The sequence below is a fragment of the Meleagris gallopavo genome, chromosome Z (genome assembly GCF_905368555.1).
Source record: "Meleagris gallopavo chromosome Z, MGAL_WU_HG_1.1, whole genome shotgun sequence".
NCBI lineage: Eukaryota > Metazoa > Chordata > Aves > Galliformes > Phasianidae > Meleagris > Meleagris gallopavo.
Window position 1 is genome coordinate 18,999,843 of NC_139435.1, and position 20,807 is coordinate 19,020,649.

The window sequence follows — 20,807 nt, forward strand, 5'->3', positions numbered from 1 at the left end:
ATTGCTCATATTATACCTGTCTGGAACAGAAATTGTTTCATAAACTGTAAATTCAGGATCCATATTAGCTGTTTTCTTGCAAGTCTTGTGAAGAAATGCATATACTAAAGCTCATAAATTTTCTCATTTAATTATATTCTAAATACTTTGGTGAAGAAGTACAATGAACTCATATTCTAGGTAATCAGCATGAAATTCAATATTTTAATAGATGTAGCTTCACAAATGACTTTCTTTTTATTTAGGCAAAATAAAGGCCGCTTTGTTCATATTTCACTCCAAACTCTAACCACATAAAGCACCTGGAAAGAGTTATTCTGCAGCCCATGAAGGACTCCATACAACTCACATTTTGCTGAAGTAAGAACAAAAAGATTTCTGTATGCAGTTCATTTTTATTAGAAAACCCTGTGATCTCCTGAGGACAATTGCTTTCTGAAATATAATATTAAGTAAAACAACATATGAAGGACTTCCTCAGAGTGCCTGCAAAGCAACAACACTTTTATTTATAAAGAGGTGGAGATGGTTTGTTTTCACATATAGAAGTGGAAATATCTCCTCTTTGTTATTTTTGTTATTTGGGCATTTCTGTAATTAACCCAAAACAAAGCAGGTATTTTGAATTCAAACCAGAGGGTTAATTTGCAATGCATATTGCCATGCCAGAAGCTGGGAGGCTAAGTCAGAGAAAGCATTGTTCTGTTTATGCTTTCTTACACACTTTTGCAAGGACTGACTTCAGACCATCATCAGATGGAGAGTACTGACTTCACTTTGTATAGCTTTAGACTTACAGAGACTTTCACAGCTAACAGGTAGCACCTTTGACATTGGAGAAAGGACAGAAAGCACAGATGGATGAAAAGTAATATAAGAAAGAAACAATAGAAAAAAATGGTAATATTGATTATTTTTGTCCCTGGAGTTCCTAATGGATTCCACAGAAGCACCTTTTGGAATCAAATGGACTAATCCATTTTTTTGCACTGAGTTTGAAACAGAAGCTGTACAAAGAATAGTGACCTATACGCTTGCACCACTGAAAGTGGAGAGCAGATGTGATTTTTCCTTTCCCAGAAGCTGATAGAATCATTAACTAGATGAAACCTCATAAAACATTTCTACTTTGTAGCTAGAGTTTTTCCACTTCTCTCATAAATTCTACACAAACTGAGGCTAAACACAGATAGCTTCAAAATACAATTTTTCTTTAAGGAGATTAGCTTTCACTTCACTACGTTTAAACAAGAATAAACAAAATACCTTAAATGGAACCATGTTTGCTGTTTCTTTGTTCACTTATTTGCAAACCATAAAATTAAGCTATCAAATTTAATAGCACTATTAACACAATTCCTCACTGAGCAACAGAATGACGAAAGAGAAAGGGGGACAATGAACGCTTAAAGCTGAATGTACTTCTAGGAATGACTTGTTTCACTTTTCTAGTACTAGGCCTGCCTTATTTGTTTCCAGACCAGCATGTCTCACAGCTCTCCTCTAAAGCCTAGAACCCTCAAACCATTCATGTTAGACCAGAAGAGTTATATTTAAAATAACTTTTGGTGATCAACAAGCAACCAATATAGAATTTTTACGTTTACTAGATAGTCATTTTCTCCCCACCCTTGACTCTCAGAACTAAGCTAGCAGGAGTGTGAACCATGAATGCTTTGACCCAAGGCAGAAAAGGAGCAGAAAAGAAATCACCTGGCAAGTAGTCCAGGAGCCATCCATAAGCAGGTATTTCTCCTCTGAATGTCTAGAATTGTGAAAACATAAGTCGGCTACCCCAGCTGACCTTGTGCTAACTGCTGAATAACCAATGTTTTTTTTTCCTTTAACTTGTACATGCAAATTGCCTTAGTTTGATTATCAGCATTTTAGTTTGCTTTTCCTCTTCTTTTAAAAAGAGTTGTGCTGGGCTTTGTTATTTCCTGCTGTTTTGCCATGTTATCATCCTGACATTCCAAAACAAAATGGAAATACGTAGCAGGAATAAGTTTTTTTCATAAAAAAGAGCAAGTACTTAAAAATTACCTCTAAATTCAGCACAAGAAAAGACCTTCCATGCTAATATACTAATTTTGATAGCTATATTGTCTAGCTATTTACATGCACATAATGGAATAACAGACTCCGCTGGCAGGCACCATTCAGTAAATTCAGTGCAATATAGACATTATGGCTAAGAATCCAACGTCAAGAGGAGGAACCTGTTACATTAGGAAAGTTTACTTATTTGTTAAACTTCTTAATTCAGTGGCACTGAAGTTCTGAAGTTGCATCCATTAAGTTCCGTTAAGTTGAGGAGCTAAAGACCAGGTGTCTGGGTTCTCCCTAGTCTGCCTTTTGTGTCACTCTTTCAAAATCCAATAGACACCAACATCATAGAAACTCAAATATTTAAAGATATCTGAGCTGAGACCTTGGAGGATTAAAAAAGTTCATTTCCTCTGGCAGTTTATAAGCTTTTGTTTTCTGTTAAAGAAAATGCACATGCTTTCCATACACATACGATTTGTTTTATGCATCCCTCATGCACATACCTTTCAGCATGAGCTGATAATGAAATCCATTGCTATGAAGTGTGTAATGAAATCATAATTTTAAATCATCCATCCAATTAAATAATTTTAATAAAATATCCAGAGATTAATAAATCTTTCTCATCGAATGTGTTTAGAAGGATTTGCACCTAAAAGTGATAGGTTGGCTTGCTGGGCTGAGGCCAATTGTATGAAGTGCATCAAGACTGAGTGCTTGGTCCTGAACTTTGTCACAATAACCCCTGGCAATGCTACAGGCTTGGGCAGAGTGGTTGGAAAGATGCATGGAAGAAAAAGATAAAGGGGTGTCAATCGATCCTCAGCTGAACATGAGCCACCAGTGTGCCCAGGAAGCCAAGAAGGTCAATGGCAACCTGGTTTGTATCAGAAATAGTATTGCCAGCAGGAGCAGAGAGGTGATTGTTCCTCTGTACTCATTATTGTTGAGACAACACCTCAAGTACTGTGTTCAGTTTTGGGTCCCTTACAACAAGAAAGACATTGAGGCCTTGGAGCTTGTCCAGAGAAAAGCAATGAAGCTGTGAGGGGACTGGAGACAAGTCTTATGAGGATTGGATAAGGGAGCTGGGATTGTTTAGTCTGCAGAAGAGGAAGCTCAGAGAGACCTTACTGCACTCTTCAACTACCTAAAGGGAGGTTGTGGTGAGGTGGGAGTCAGCCTCTTTCCTCAGATAATTAGCAATGGGATGAGAGGGAATGGCCTCAAGTTGTACCAGGGGAGATTCAGGTTAGGTGTTAGGAAAAAATTTTCTCTGAAAAAGTGGTGAGGTGCTGGAATGAACTGCACAGGGAGGTGATTGAGTCATGGTCCCTGGAGATGTTCAAGAAATGTTTAGATGTTGTACATGGTTGAGTGGGAAAATATTCATGGTATATGGACAGTTGGACTAGATGATCCTTCTCAGAGGTCTTTTCTAATCTTGGTGATTCTATGGTTCTACATCTGTATCACGGAAAACGCCGTACTAATTTACCATCAGAATTGCCTTGCACAAGGAATATTTCAGTATATGGAAGCAGAAGTCAAAATATAGTTATCACAAGCACTTTAGAAAAAAACACAGGGAAAATCATGCTGTGACCTCTGTTCTGGGGAGTCTATTCTAGTGCCTGATCACTCTTTAGTGAAGAACCTTATCCTGATATCCAATCTGAAACTGCTTTTACACAACTTCATGCCTTTCCCTCAAGTTCTATCGCTGGTCACCAGGGAGAGATATCAGAACCTGCAAATCCGCTACCCTGTATGAGGAAGCCATATTTTTAATTTTATATCTTTTTCATATCAACATTTCTACATTAGTGAAATGCAATATTTTTACCTGCAACTTACCTCAGAAAAGGTTATTACATCTAGTTGATATAAGGAAGTTAGTGCAATACTGAATGCTAACAGTATGATATACATAATTTTGCTGTCTGTTACTAGAGCCCTCAAATTTCTACAAGATGTAGGGAACAGCTCCTAATGGCTACCATAAGGATGGATAAAATAGATTTAAAAAGAAAACCTGGAATATATGAATCCATTTTTGTTCTGAGTTGCCTGTAACAGGAGGCTGTAGAAGGAGGAGGAGAGAAGTAAGATTTCCTTGAAAGAGTAAAAAAAGGCTGAGGTCTTCATATGCAGGAAATAGAAAAAGAACCAAGAAAAATGGAGAGTGAAAAGAGGAGATTTCATAGACTGAAATTGTCAAAAAATTCTGTCATTTTTAGATAGCACACTAAAGGAGAATTAGAAATCTGAAAGGATTCTGACTCAAAGTTCAAAGAACAAATAAACATAGGAAACATTTATTTACAAGGAATGGCATGTATGTTACTGCTCAACCAGTCTAACACTAAAATCTAAAAAGTCAAAAATGAATCACTGTTCTTTGGTGCCAAGTTTCAATCTGATTAACAGTCTTGAAAATCATACACAAGCATACCCAAAGCAGGACTACCTACCCTAATAAGTGTATCTTTTAGGAATAGCATTGGGCTCACCATCACTGAGTCAGAAACCACTGTTGATTCAATAGCCCTGGGGCCAGTCTGACAATCAAAGGGATTTTAAAAACTCAAGCATGCATCACCTGGTCCCAGTGAATGTACCACTGGGAGAGTTTGACCAGAGCAGCAAGAAACCACATGCTGATTTGTACGTGGTGCAACTGATAGCACATGGACAAAACCGCCGCAATTAAAATCTGCCATTCATATGAAGATCATTCCCTCACCTGTAAGGAAGTGCTGGTGTTCAGTAACATGTATTTCTCTACCAGCTGAACAATTATAGCCAACATACAAGTACCTCTTTTTTAGAGCCTAGAGAGGCTGATCCAGAGTAGATTAAAGAGATATGAGGAGGGAGGTGGTTGAGTCACCATCCCTGAATGTGTTTAAAAACTGTTTGGATGTGGTGCATAGGGTCATGATTTAGCAGAAGGTTGTTAGAGTTAGGGTAGTGTGGTTAGGTTGTTGTTGGACTCAATGATATTGAAGGTCTTTTCCAACCTGAGAAATTCCATGATTCTATGATTCTATGATTCCTTTTCATTGTGGCCTTTAAAGTTCTCTTCCAACTCAAACCATGATTCTATGATTCCTAATTCAAAATGTGGAAGGGGGCTGGAAACATGATGATCCTTGAGGTCCTTTCCAACCCTAGCCATTCTATGATTCTATGATTCCATGATTGCATGATTCTATGATTCTCTATATCGTTGCAGTGAATATGTAGAAACAGCAGAGTACAAAATCTTTGATCCTGTCCCTGCAACTCACTGACCCCGCACAAGGCACTGAAAGGATCAACTAATGTTTAAAACAAATTTTGGAAATAGAGGATTTGTTTGTTTTTTTTTTTTTCCCACTTTGTATTTTTCAAACAACTTAGGAAAAAAAAATGCCAACGATGTCAATTCTACTCATTCTCTTAGGAAAAAATGATTAAATTAAAAAAAAAAGAGAACTTGTGGAATGCAAGGGAATAATGCAAATTCTTCATTGACAAATTAGATAATCTGATGGGAAGGTCTGAAAAATACAACAATCACTTGTCAAGCTGATATTAGACTTGTACTGGAAATTGCAACATTTCTTCTGGGAAAAACAAACAAACAAACAAAAAAACACCGTTTTAAAGCTTTCCAAACTGATAAAAGACTTCCCTACACCTGAAATCCCCGTGTAATGTCTAGAAAATAATAGACTCTACTTGTCATACAGTCTGAGAACAAGCATTCAATAGGTTGTGATCTGCACTAGTACCCCCTTTTTGCATCAAATGTAAAAGCAGATGACCTTCAGTCATAAAGAAATAGCTGTGAAGATCACACACATAAACATGAATCTGCTTAAATAACCTGGATCTCTGCTAATGCTGTTATAGGCTATCAAGGTCTTACCATGTGCTATTCCTTCACAAAAATTGTGTTAAACTTAGACCTTACTGCAATAAAGCCTCTATCTAGGGCAGAAAGTCTCAAAATAGGTAACTGAAAGCTTTCAAACTGCTTTATTATTATCCACCCACCATATTAAATTACTAAAAAGGAAAAAAGAAAGATATAATACTCAGCAACATCCTAGACAGTCTCCATACTTTTACATAACACAAGATGAATCTTACTTTGTGAATAACTGTTGTCATGGCAGCATTGTCATGGTCCCAAAGGGAAATAAATCCTCCTAACAATTTCTGACAAACCAGCCTCGCAAAGAACAAAATGACTTCAATCTTGCTCGAGGATTATTGATTTATTATTTGGAACTCAGCATTGGTTATTCAAAAATCACTACCATCTTTTTTTTTTTTTTTTTTTTTCCCCACATGTATTTCCAAGAGCCAGATGGGGTATAGCTAAGGATTTTCTTTAGAGATGATTTTGTTTCAGAACATGCAATTTCTGCAAAACGAAACTTTCTGTCCTCACTCAGGATAAAAATAAACTTTTTTTTTTTAAATCTGAAAATACGTAAATGTGTAGTTCTGATTGATTAATGGAACCAGACCATGCCCTGGTCAAGTTTGTAGTCTTGAGAAAGATGGACCTGACAAAGAGTAGAGCCAGAACCCTGAACCTCAAGTGAGTGAAATTCAGGGAGTTTAAGGAACTGTTGGATTAAATCTCTTGGGAAACTTTCCTTAGGGACAGAGGAACTGAACAGAGATGGCAGCTCTTTAAGGACACCTTTCTAAGAGCCCAAGAGCTCTCCATCCCCCAGAACAAGAAATCAAGCAGAAGAGGCAGGAAGCCAGCATGGCTGAGCAAGGACTTGCATTTCAAACTGAAGGATAAGAAGGAAGTGTACAGGCAGTGGAAAAAAGGATGAGTGGTCTGGGAAGAATATAGGGATGTAGAGATGAGATCAGGAAAGTCAAAGCACAGATGGAACTAAACTTGGTGAGGGATGTAAAAAATAACAAAAGAGATTCTATAGATACAGTGATGAGAAAAAAATATGAAAAAAAGTGTACTCCCTCTGACAAATTAGAAGGGAACTGTAGGAACTGTATCCAGCAGATATGGAGAAGGATGAGGTACTCAGTAAGTTCTTTGTTTTAGTCTTAATTGGAAGTTAGGCTTCTCATGCCTCCCATTTCCTCTTCCAGGTGGGGACTGGGAGAACAAAGTCTCTCCACTGTAAGAACATAGCAAGTCAGACCGCCTCAGGAGGCTAAATGTGTACAAGCCTATGGAGTAAGAAAGCATTCCATGGTCCTGAGGAAACCGGCTGATGCAGTTGTCAAGACACTCTCCATCATATTTCAAAAGTAAAGTGAATGTCCCAGTGACTGGAAAAGGGAAACATCACTCCTATTTTCAAGAAAGGGAGAAAGGAAACTACAGGCCGGTGAGCCTCACATCTGTTCATAGGAAGATCATGGAGCAAATCCTTCTAGAAACGATGCTAACACACATGCATGATGAGGAAGTGATCCAAGACAGCCAGGATGGCTTCACCAAGGGCAGACTGTATCTGACCAATTTGGTGGCCTTCTACAATGGAGTGATGGCTTTGCTGGGCAGAGGAAGCTTAAGTGATGTCATCTACCTGGATTTGTGCAAGGCCTTTGATGTGGTTCCACATCACATCCTTATCTCTAAATTGGAAAGATACGGATTTGAAGGCTGGACTATTTGGTGGATAAAGAGTGATTGGATAGTTGCAGATAGAGTCAAGGTCAAAAGACCTATGTTCAGGTGGACGTAGGCAACAAGTAATGTTCCCCATGGGTCTGTACTGGGACTGGTGTTCTTTAACATCTTTATCTATGACATGCACAGTGGAATAAGTGTATCCTCAGCAGGTTTGCTGGTGATGCCAGGTTGAGTAGTGCAGTTGACACTATAGAAGGGAAGGATGTGATCCAAATGGACTTGGACAAGCTTGGAAAGTGGGCTTACGAGAAACTTATGAGTTCAAAAAGACAAAGTGCAGGTATTGCACTTGGATCAGGACAATCCCAGATATATGTACAGATTGGGAAAAGAACTCACTGAGAGCAGCCCTATGGGGAATATACGAGGGTTCTTATGGACAAAAAGTTGGATATGAGTCAGCAGCAAATGCTTGCAGCCCAAAAGGCCAGCAGTGTCCTGGGCTATGTCAAAAGATGGATGGCCAGCAGGGTAAGGGAGGTGATTTTCTCCGTCTACTCTGCCCTCTGGAGGTTCCACCTATTGTGTCGTACCCAGGCATGGGGCCCCTGTCACAAGAAAAACATGAAGCTCTTGGAACAGGGTCAGAATGAGTGCCATGAAGATCATCAAGGGCTAGAGCATCTACTCTATGAAGACAGGCTGAGGAAGCTGGACTTGTTCAGCTTGGAGAAGAGAAGGCTCAGGGGAGACCTCATTGCAGCCTTTCAGTACTTATAAACAGGAGCTAATAAAGAGGAAGGAACTGACTTTTTATATGGTTTTATAGTGACAGGACAAGGGGGAATGACTTTAAACTAAAATTGAGGATATTTGGGTAAAATTTAGGAAAAAATTCTTTACTCAGAGGGTGGTAAGGCACTGACACAATATGCCCAGAGAAGCTGTGGATGCCCCATCCCTGAAGGAGTTCAAGGCAAGGTTGGATGGGGCACTCCGCATCCTGAGCTGGGGGATGACAGCCCTGGCCAGAGCAATGGTTGGAAATAGATGAACTTTGAGATCCCTTGCAGCTTAAGACATTATATGTTTCTCTGATCTTGAGCAAATTGAAAAAGGAAAAACAATTCTCCTTAAAACTGTTAAATATTAAATTAAATATCTTATTCACTGTATGCAGAAGATGTGCTTGCAGTGAAAGAGGTGGATAAGACAAAGCTAAAATCAAGCCATTTTTCACATGAATGCGTGGCCTGTGTAATTCCTGATCACATGGGAACTACATCCCTTTCAGAAATCCCATGCCTGTCATTGCTACACAGGCATATCCTGGCCTGTGCTTGCAGCTAGGAGAAGGAAGCACAATCTATACATGCTCTATGACTACACTCTTCTCAAACTCAACCAAAGCTGAGATGGGATGCAGAGAAAGACAGGTTTTTGACATTTGCTGCTACGGGCATTTCAATGAGATCAGGTGTCTGAATTGCTTACCGAAGTAGCACTTAATCTTGCTGGTGAAGCATATTTGTCATGATGAGAGCTTCTCTGATAAATGGTATCTTCCATGATGCAACAAAATATTCTTTGATAGTAACATGCTGTGTTGAGGGATGCTCATCTTAAGGCAGAGATCAAGTAAAGATGCAATTTAGTAACTAGAAACCAGACAATAACTCAAACAAGCAGGAAAATTTGGTTTGACACAGAATTGACCCAACATCTGAATTGTTCTAAGCTGAAAAAAGAAAAAGTATAACCAAAAACTAAACAGGTTGAATATTGAAATCACTGTAAGGAGAAAAGCCTTCATTTTCCCTGATGCCTTTTCAATTTAAATTGTTGTGATGATGTTTCATTCATCTTAAAAACCACAGACTACCCAAAATTATATATTTCTTTTTACAAGTAAAAAAAGTTTCACTGCTACTGAGGTTGATTAAAACTTCTAAAAAGTTATAGTCTGATTACACTAAATTTAAAACTGAATTAAGTAGCAACAACCAAATATCAATTTTATGCTTGAAAAGAAATCCAAATTTTTTTTGTTTTTGTTTTGTTTTGTTTTGTTTTTGTTTTTTTTTTCTTCCCAATCCATTGCTTAACTAGAACAGAGAAAACTTTTATTCACTGTAGTGATTAATAATGTTTGTAACATTCAAAATAATGTTTAATAGCTTCATGCAAATTGTTTTGCTGGTATACTGGTTAAGGCTAAAGAATCTATTTCATACCTTCAGATACAGATTCCTGTGACAATCTGTTTGTATGTTAGTTCAGGACACGGTCTGCAACATCTCCTCCTCATTTAGACAACTCGATCATTCTTAGGCTCTGAGCGCTGCTAGTCCAAAGCTGAAATCTATCCTCAGCAACTGTTTGATATGCTCAGTTCACTTAACAGATCAGCTGATCTGAAAGACTAACTCAGAAATAAAAACTTAAGCAATGTTTTAGGCTTCTGCTCATTAACACTGGAAAGGGCAGTTTCTCACAGTTTAGCTAGAAGACTCTCAGCTCTTTGCAGAGCATGTGCCCTGCTGATGTCAGATATGACTCAGCCATATCCCTGTTTTAAACAATTCCCCGTTGTGTTCAGACAGAGTTGCAAATGGAGGAGGTAACTTCCTTTTTCCTTGCCCAACCCAAGCACAGCAACCAAACATCCTCCCCCTGAAGCCTTATAGTCTAGAAAAGAACACATCCAAACACTTTTGACTTCTGACTTTGTCATCAGGTCTCTAGAGCACACAGTGGTCATGGTCAGACTCTTCAAAACCTTAGAAACACTTGTTCCACCCTTCAGATGTAGATCTAGTAAGTATGGTAAAGAAGACAATTTAAAGAGAAATTCTTTTGAGGGACTTCACAGCTTTCTCATAGGTTCATCCATGGTGGATTTTTGTCACAGAATTACAGAATGGTTAGGGTTGGAATGCTCCATCCTCTCTGCACCCTCCTTTCAGGTATTTATGGACATGAGTGAGATTTCCCTAAGCCTCCTCTTCTCATAGGCTACAAAGACTCACCACTCTTAGCCACTCCTCATAGAAGAGGTGTTCCAGTATTTACCATCTTAGTGGCCCTGCACTGCACTCTCTCCAGGTTTCTTTCGAGATGGGAGGCCCAGAACTGCCCACAGTATTCCAAGTGTGGCTTTATAAATGTGGAGTAGAACATTTTCTATTTTTTATCAATAAGCTGAGTCAGAGAATCACGTGTGCAAAGGAGAAAGAAAATATGTTAAATATGTCTTACATTTGGTGCAAGGAAAGGATAGTAGAGACAGGAGCCATCTTTGATGCAGAATAAGTTGAAAAAAAAAAAAAAAAGAATTTCCTACAGCAGAGTGAGCATCATGGGAAAAAGAGTCAGATGCCTAGTAAGCAAGCAAAAGCTCTCTAAGAGATGTGAGCAAACAGGAAAGGGTCTGTTATCGGTAAGAGGAGTTGGAAATGAAAATCATCTGCTAATATTTTCCAGAAGTTTCTAGTCTACTTTCCTGTATGGAAGTTTATTTTCCAAAAGTTTAATGTAGGGATGATCGTAGAAATTCACTCTAACAGAACTTTGTATAAACTTCATCCCTCAGAAGACCTGAAGCTAGCTTGTGAGCTACAACTCCCATTATTTTCCAAGTACTTTATGAGCTGTAATATATTGAAATGCATCATTTTATACTGAGGTAGACATCTTTAGTCATATGCAACAGACTCCAGATCTCCCAAGGAGTTTCTGAAAAGGCTGGCAGCAGTAATGTGGCACAAGTTATTGGAAACTGAGGAAGGCTGGGCAGAGATTAACAAGGTATCTAAAGGATTTCACTGCAGCAGAGTAATCCCAGGAGAGAAAAAGAGAGCACAGAAAACAGTACAGTAAAAAAAAAAAAAAAAAAAAAAAAAAAAAAAAGATGCTGATAAAAGACTAAATGCATAAATGTATTCAAAAAAATGGGAAAGAATCAGCAGGAAGAGGAAGAATACTAAGCTGACCGATCTGCACAAGCACAACTGAAGGGGCAGTTCTTTCAATTGGTTTCCGGTCTCTGTGACAAAGTTTAACTCTCAGCACATTAAAATATGATAGCCTTGGCAGCCTAGACAATGCATCAGCTTGACACAGAACATCCCTATGTTTGTTTTTATCTGTGTCATATTTTGGTAACTCAGACTCTGCAGTACTGCTCCTGATTGCCACCAAATTGTCATCTGAAAAGGTTATTGAACTGTACTCTGAATGTAACAGCAGCAGCATCTATACTGCACTGCATATTGTGAAGCTTAATGAGTGCTCTTAATGAGCTTTCAAAGATCATCAAAACAAAGTAACTACCTCATCAGCCCATAGGAAAAGTGAAATTAAAATAAGGAATCAGTATGTGTGGGGGTGACTGTTCACATGCATTAATTTCATCTGCCATTTCTCTGCATGTTTCTTTCAATTCTGTAATGAAGCAATTTCAGAACAGACATTTAAGGTTACATCTGCAGCTACATTTTAAAACTACCAATTTAAAGTTCTAAAGAGCCACATCCTTAATTTCCAAATTCAGTTAAATATGAGAAATATTTATACATACATTTATTACTTCTACCATTATCCTATGGTAAATTGAATCATATACTAGAGATACTCCAGCTGATCAAAAGAATAAGAATTAATCATTCAGAAACACAGAAACCTGCAAGCCTACCATGCCAGTCAGCAACACAATGGTGAGATCATTATACTTCTAGATTTTTGTGACCTCTTAACATCATGATGGGCCTATCAAAAAACTTCCTGTCTAAAACAAATTCCCATTCCTCCTTTTTTTTCTCTCTGAATCTTTAAATATCTACTACCAGTTCAATTTTTACAATTTTTTCCCCACACTTCTTGCTGCATATTGCCATGAAGAGCCTTCATAATCAAGAAGCACAGTAATTCTCCAGACTGGTTGTTGTCATACCTGTTTCTTTGTTACTATAGAATGTGCTTTAAATTCTCAGCTCAGACAGTGAATTTCAGACTTCTCTTCTGGGCAATTCATTTATGAATTAACTCCACTCTTTTGTCTTCTGCTTGGAGTTAAGCCTTTTTTCCTGCTTTGACACCAGGCTGTACAGACATTTCTGGGTTGTATTCTGCACTTTATCAAAATGTCATAAAATCCCTGACAATCTTGTTTCTCAACATCTGTTTTAGCAGCAGTACAGAAAATTAGTTGATTATTCACTGGGCCTGTGGTTATCTTCATCTTTTCTTGAGAGATTCTCAACTGCTTTGTGCAGAGGACACCCCACCCAGGGTCACTGTAGGTCAGCCCTGACTGGATGAAGCTGTTGAAAGCACATTATACAATTTCATCAAAATCTGAATCTGAAGGAAAAAAAATGTTTTATTCTCAGCACTGAAAAACAGGAATGCAAATCTTGAATTCAATTCAAGGACAGTTGAAAACATCTGTCATCTAGAGGTATGAGAAATATGAATCGCAGGAGGGCATTTCCCCAAGTGGTAGCTAAAGACAGTTAAATAAATCTCAATGGGATATTTCATCAAGGAAAAATGGCTCCATGGAAACATTAATTTCAAATTAAGTTTGCTTCAACCATTCCAAAATAATGTTTCAATTTTAGAGAACACAGAATTAGTATCAAAACAAAAACAAAACATCTCATCTCAACAGAAATGAGTTTCCAAAGTTTGCTTGACTAAGAACACCGAAATGTATTGTTTTCATTAGATTCTGAATTGATAACGATATTTTTTGAACTGTAGGATTGCAAATATAAAGCAACATCCGATCCAGCTGAAGTTCTTATTGTACCAAGGTGCTCTACTTATGGAAGCTGCAAATATTATGCCCTTATCTGCGAACATCCTTTGCACCAAGCATTAGGGATCTCCCCTTACTCTCTAGAGAATGCAAAAGAAGCAAACATCTAGTGTTGTATTCACAGACAATAGCAGAAATGAGAAGGAAGGTTTCTAAATACCATTACTTACCCACATTCATTCCCAAAGAAACTTTGACATCACCATAGGTCTGAATGAAAAAGGCGACACGATCCTTTCCTAGAACACCAAATCAACCATCTATGACTAGTCATGACTTCATGTAATTATTTTCATAAATTTCTCCATTTTCTCAAGATTGCATTTGTCCAGAAACGTTCCTAGAACTTTGGAGACAAGGATGACAGGTTATGCATAGCTACACAAAATAAGGAAACTGGTGAAGATTAAGCACAGAAATGGTTCTGGCCTTAAGTATAACGTAGGTCTAATCTCAGTGAAACCAGTTCCGCCCTATTTTGATATTAGGAAGAAGGTTTGCAGATGACACTAAAACAGGAGGTGCTTTTGACTCTCTGGAGGGATCTAGATAGACTGGAGCACTGGGCAATCAGCAGTAGCAAGAAATTCTTTCTGGGTACATAAGCATAGATGGGAGCTGAGCAGCTGGGGAGCAGCACAGAAGGAAGGGACCTGGAATTGCTGGTGCCAGCTGCTCAGCATGAGCCAGCAGTGTGCCCTGGCAGCCAAGGTGCAAACTGGATCTTCGGGTGCATTGTCTGCACAGCCAGACAAGTAAAAGAGGAGATTCTTATGCTGTACTAAGCATTGGTGCATCCTCACCTTCTGGGCTCCACAATATAGAAAGAAAGTGGATGCCCTTGATCACATCCAGAACAGGCAATGCACCTGGTATCACGGCTGGAAGGCAAGTCCTGTGAGGAGAGGCTGAGGGCACACATGTGGCCCAGTCTGGAGAAGTGGAAATTGAGAGGCAACCTCACTGCATCCTGCAGCTCTCTGAGAAGGGGAAGCAGAGGGAGGTGCCAGGTTCTGCTGCTGGGAGCCAAGGGCAGTACAGGAACAGCACAAAGCTGACAAGGAAGGATCAGGGCACTGAAAAACATTTCTTCACTGTGAGGGTGGTCAAAAACAGGACCAGGCTTCCTAATGAAGTGATTAATGTCCCATGCCTGTCAGTGTTCAAAAGGCATTTGGACAGTGCCCTCATAACATGCTGTAGGTTATGGTTGGCCCCGAAATGGTCAGGCAGTTGGACTGGGTAATCTTTGAAGACCCCTTCCAAATGAATGTTCTATTCTATGCTATTCTGTTGTATTCTACGCTATGCTATGCTATGCTATGCTATGCTATGCTATGCTATGCTATGCTATGATATAGTGCAGAAATACTATTAGTAGTAACTAGGAGCTTTGACTACCAACAGAGGTTAAAGAGGCAGCACACAGGAAGGATTCAAAGGAGCAGCCAGGACAAGACCTAGGAGAAGTAATTTGCAAAAAAGTATGGAGCCAAATCCCCAGGAACACTCAAATATACAGAGGAAGGAGACCAGAAATAAATTATTCAATGTGCTGCCTAGATCTTGTAGTGGAACTGAGCTTGTGTACACTGCATTCCACAGCAATATTCCAAACATGCTTTGTACGAATTACAGCAGCTCAAAGTAAAGCCATGTTGTACTTCTACACCTATGGAGACCACTACCAATAGCTATGTATCTCCCATATTTTATAAAGAAAGCAAACTTACTTTATAAATATATCAGGATAAACTATATGCAACTTGCTTCCTATAGTTTGTCCTTAAAGGGATAAAAAGAATATCCACTGAGAGGCAGGGAAAGAAACAGGGATGTGCTCAAATCACTGGACAATTTGGAAGATGCTCCATGTTTAAGGCCAAGCAGATCACAGACTCTTGTGTATCCCATAGAATCACAGAATGGCTTACATTTGAAGGGTATTCAAAGACCATCTAGTTCCAATCCTCCTGCTGTGGGCAGAGCTGCCACCTATCAGATCAGGCTGCCAAAGCTGGCCTTGAATGCCTGCAGGGATATGGGGCACTCACAGCTTCTCTGGGCAGCCTGTGCCAATGCCTCACCACTCTCCAACATCTAACCTAAACCTCTCTTTCAGTTTAAAGCCATTCCCCCTTGCCCTATCACTATCAGACCATGTAAAAAGTTGATTTCCCTTCTCTTTATAAGCTCCTGTTTATAAATACTGGAAGGCCACAGTAAGGTTCCCCCAAGCCTTCTCTTCTCCTAGCTGAACAAGCCCTGTTTCCTCAACCTTTCTTCATAGGAGAGATGATGCTCCAGTCCTCTGATCATCTCTGTGGCTCTTCTGCACCTCCTAAAACAGTTCCATGTCTCTCTTGTGTTGGGGGGCCCAGAACTCCCTACAAAGCCCTGTAGCACATCCAGAGCTTCAGAGCTCTTGTCTCCGAATGCTATTTCACAACCAGAGCAGGTAGGCAGTTACTTCTTGTCTAAGTCAGACTGCAGGAATGCAGAGCATGTGGATACAAATCAGTCCGTGCTAACTTGTCTTGAGCCAGTAGCTCTGAAAACATGTAAAAGCACTTGTTTGGAGGACAGTGTCTATGCTAGTAAAGTCCAGTTGATATATGCAGACACATGCATACTGGTGTGCTACAGTGACTCACAGGAACTGTATGAATGATTAACTTGTGCATGGCTGGCCTAGAATATGTTAAGCAAATGACCATGCTTTGAGGAGCTACAACTTGATTTAAATGTCCATCTCTTGCCTGCTCTCATTGAAAATGGAGATGATGGTCCTTCCTGTCTGCTCTGAAGTAGGATACGAGCTGATATTTTTCCCCAGGAAAAAAACAGACACTAGAAAATTAACTTGCAGAATAGAGGGCTGCAGGTCAGGATACTGAAAACTGAGTGCGGGAATATAGCTGTGCGAATGCCACACTCCCAGAGCTGCACACTGAAGCAGGAGGAAGGAGATGAACAGCTGGTTTGCTTTAAGATATGTATTTTTATCATTTGTCAAACTTCACAGCTTCTTGCTACTCAGTGGATGTTGTGGGGGTGGATGGAAGAACATCGTGACCATCTTCATGAACCTCATAACCTTTCAGACAGATGGGTAACGATGTTCTGAGAAAAGGGCTGCAGCTCTGCCTGAACCACAAGAACTAATCAGCTCTTGAAGAGGGGTCAGACAATATAGACCCAGCCCAAATTCACCCAGGGATTGTTTTATTACTGTGGTACAAAGCTTTGGAAACTAATTGAAATAGAACAAAACTGCAGTTCTGCATGAAGAAAGACAACAACAAGTAGCCTTTTCTTCAAGCTCTTTGGAAAGACAAATTCAGTGTATGCACAGCTTCCATTGTCAGCAGTCTTCACTATGGCTATCTTAGAGTAAGAGAATACAAGATTTAAAAGCCAGAAATGTCCCCAAAATACCACCACACTGAAGCAGGAACTTTCATGATTTCATTTGCACACATGTTCATGAGCCATGTCACTTCCCATTAATCAGTTCATATAAAAAAGAAAAAGCCTGTTTTCACCAATCACCATTTGGTAATGCTATATTGACATCAAAACTATTCACAACTGTATTTGTAAATGTGAATACTGAATATATTATCTTCTGAAAAGATTCTGTTTAAAGCAAAAACTGAATTTGTACAGTTTCTTCTATAGAGATTGTGAGAAAGTTATTATTATAAATGTTTCTATGCAGTGTGTGCACGTGCGTATTATAAGTTTTAGTGTTTTTGTTGTTGTTGTTTGTTTGTTTTTTAATGAGCTAACAATTTTCTCTTTTCAAATCTTACTCCAACTAAGCAAGTTTCTCAGGGCATTTCCTTTTATGTACAGCTTCTAAATAAAGCAGTCTTCTATCCTGTATCTCCCTTGATTCTTATCAGATTCTTGTAAATGCTACGTACAATCTGCACTCCAGACAGAAAATTACAAAATCCCTGCCTGTGTTGTATTTTAAGTTATAAACCTTAAAACTATTCTTTGGAGAATTGGTAGAGCAACATAACATCAGAATGACAAAGTATCTGAAATCTTTTTATGATCAGTTTTACAGTGAAGAAAGGACATTGTTCATACAAACAGTGATGACAGACATGACAGAAAAATTGGCTAGCATCTAAGGTTAAAAATGCAGATTTCTACTCTACATTTCTACTTTGCATTTTATTTTTTATGATTTTCTGTGCATATCTAGTTTGTATCACATACTTACCCTTTTATCACCATATTTCAATACAACTAATTTCCTTTACCCCACATTAAACTTTGGGTGTTGACATATTACATTTCCACAGGAGCAGAAGGGAACCTTTTAGCTGTTCTACCAGTTGCAGCCCCAAGTTTATTTGGGAATAAAGGCAAGACCAATACTAGTCAGAGGTCAGGGCAGAGCAACCATGAAATGGTAGAGTTCTCAATTCTTGGTGAAGTAAGGAGGGAAGTCAGCAAAACTCCTACCTTGGACTTTTTGAGGGAAGACTCTGAGCTATTCAAGGCATTGGTAGGGAAAATCCCTTGGGAATCTGTCCTGAAGGGTAAAGTAGTCCAGGAAGACTGAATGGTCCTCAGGAAGGAAAACTTAAAGGGATAGGAGCAGGTTGTCCCCCTATGTATGTCCCCCTATATATTTCCCCCTATATGACCTGGAGGGGAGGAAGTCTGGCATGGATGAACTGGGAACTTTTGCTCAGACTCCAGAAGAAAAAGAGTGTCTATCTCCTAAGGAAGAAGGGATAAGCATTTTGAGGAGAGTACCAACAAGTTGCTAGGACATGCAATGAGAAATATTAGAAAGGTAAAAGCTCAGCTTGAACTCAACCTGGCCACTGTAGGAAAGGACAACAAAAAAAATTTTTATACTAATATATTAACAGTAAGAGGAGGGCTAGGAAGGATCTCCATCCTTTGCTAGAGGTGACAAGAAAAGTAACCACTGAGGATAAGGAAAAGGATGAGGTTCTCAATGCCTTCTTTAGATCTGTTTTTAATAGTGAGACTAGTTATCCTTGGTGTACTCTACACTGACTTGGAAGTCTAAGATGGTGAACAGAATAAAACACCTAAAATTCAAGTGGAGACAGAAATCTGCTACTTCATCTAGACTGTCACAAGTCCACATGACCAGATGGGATTCACATGAGGGTGCTGAGAGAACTGGTGGAGGTGACTGCAAAGTCACTTTCCACAATCTATCAGTGATCATGGTCAACCGGAGAGGTCCCAGAGCATTAGAGGCTTGCCAATATTACTCCCACCTACAGGAAGGGTGATAAAAAAGATCTGGAGAACTATAAGCCTGTCAGCCTGACCTCGGTGTCAGGGAAGGTTATGGAGCAGATCATCTTAAGGGACATCACACAGCATGTGCAGGACAGCCAAGGGACTAGGTCTAGCCAGCACAGGTTCATGAAAGGCAGGTCCTGCTCAACCAATCTGTTCTCCTTCTGTGATTGTGTGACCCACCTGCTGGATGAGGGAAAGGCTGTTGACACAATCTACCTCGTCTTTAGCAGAGTCTTTGCCACTGTCTCACACAGTATTCTCCTGGAGAAACTGTCAGCCTGCGGCTTGGACATGTGCACCCTTTGCTGGGTAAAGAATTGGCTGGATGGCTGGGCCCAGGAAGTGGTGGTGAATGGAATTAAATCCAGCTGGCAGTTGGTCATGAGTGGTGTTCTCCAGGTTTTGGTATTGGGGCCTGTCCTGGTCAATATCTTTACTGACGATCTGGATGAGGGCATTGAGTGCCCCTCAGTAACTTTGCAGATAACACCAAGTTGGCAGGAGGTGTTGATCTGCTGGGGGTAGGAAGGGATCTGGAGGGTCTGAACAGGGTGGATAGCAGGGCTGAGGCCAATGGTATGAAGTTCAAGAAGACCATGTGCTGGATCCTGCACTTTGGCCACAACTAAAGGCTTGGAGCAGAGTGGCTGGAAGACTGTGTAGAGGAAACAGACCTGAGGATATTGGTCAATGCTTATGGCTGAACATAAGCTAGCAGTGTGCCAGGAAGCCATGAAGGTCAGTGGCAACCTGGCTTGTATCATAGCATTGCCAGCAGGAGCAGAGAAGTAGTTGTCTCTCTGTACTCAGTACTGATGAGAATACTGAGTACAGTGTTGTGTTCAATTCCTTACCACAAGAAAGACATAGAGGCTTTGGAGCATGTCCAGAGAAGGGCAATGAAGCTCCAAGGGGACTGGAGCACAAGTCTTATGAGGATTGGTTAAGGGAGCTGGGATTGTTTAGTCTGCAGAAGAGGCAGGGAGAGGTTGTGGTGAGGTGGGAATCGGCCTCCTCTCCCAGATAACTAGCAATAGGAAGAGAGGGAATGGCCTCAAGTTGCACCAGGGGAGATTCAGGTTGGATGTTAGGAAAAAATTTTCTCCAAAAGGGGAAAATTCAGGCTCTGGAATAAGCTGCCCAGGGAGGTGATTGAGTCACTATCCCTGAGGGGTTTTCAAGGGAAGTGTAGCTGTGCTATTAAGGAACACAATTTAGATTGGTGGCAGGAGGACAGTTGGACTGGCTGATCTTAGAAGTCTTTTCCAAAATTAATGGTTCTATGATTCTGTATTCCTAGTGTGGAAGAAAAGAGAGAAACCAGGCTGAAATCATGAAGTGCAATTGCTTTTCACAAGAACTCATCTCAGATGCCTGGGTTACTTTAGGAGAGATTTAGATTGGATACCAGAAAGAATTTCTTCACAGAAAGGCTGGTCAGGTATTGTAACACGCTGCCGAGGGAAGTGGAGGAACCATGAATATGGTACTTTGGAAGACAGTTTAGTGATGGTCTTGGTAGTGTCAGGCAGTGGTTAGACTTGATGGTCTTAAGAACCTTTTCTATCCCATGATTTATGATTTTATTAATACAGGCTGTGCAAAGAGTGTTATGAGAGTAGCCCTGACAAGAAGATTTTGGGGTTCTGCACCTTCCCTACTAAGACAAAGAGAGCTGGATTGCTCTGTTCGGAGAAGTGTCCAGGGAGACACTGTAGCAGTCTTCCAGTACCTAAAAGAGGCCTACAGGAAAGATGGGGACAGATTCTTTATCAGGGAGTGTATAGTGAGGTTGAGGGGTTAAACAAAAAGAAGGCAGTTTTCAATTAGGTATTACAAAGAAATTATTCACTAAGAGGGTGTTGAAGTACAGGAACAAACTGCTCAGAGAAGCTATGGATGCCCCATCCCTGGAGATGTTAGAAGCCAGGTTGGATGAGTGTAGCAAAGATGCCTCTGCCCTTGGCAGAAGAGTTGGTTCCAGATGATCCTTAAGGTCCATTCCAACCCAAACTA

General features: G+C 39.9%; 1 protein-coding gene across 2 annotated transcripts in view; it reads right to left on the minus strand.

The window, feature by feature from the left end:
- Positions 1–20,807, minus strand: part of PDE4D (phosphodiesterase 4D) — a 594,225-nt gene that overhangs the window by 530,932 nt on the left and 42,486 nt on the right. The window lies entirely within an intron of this gene.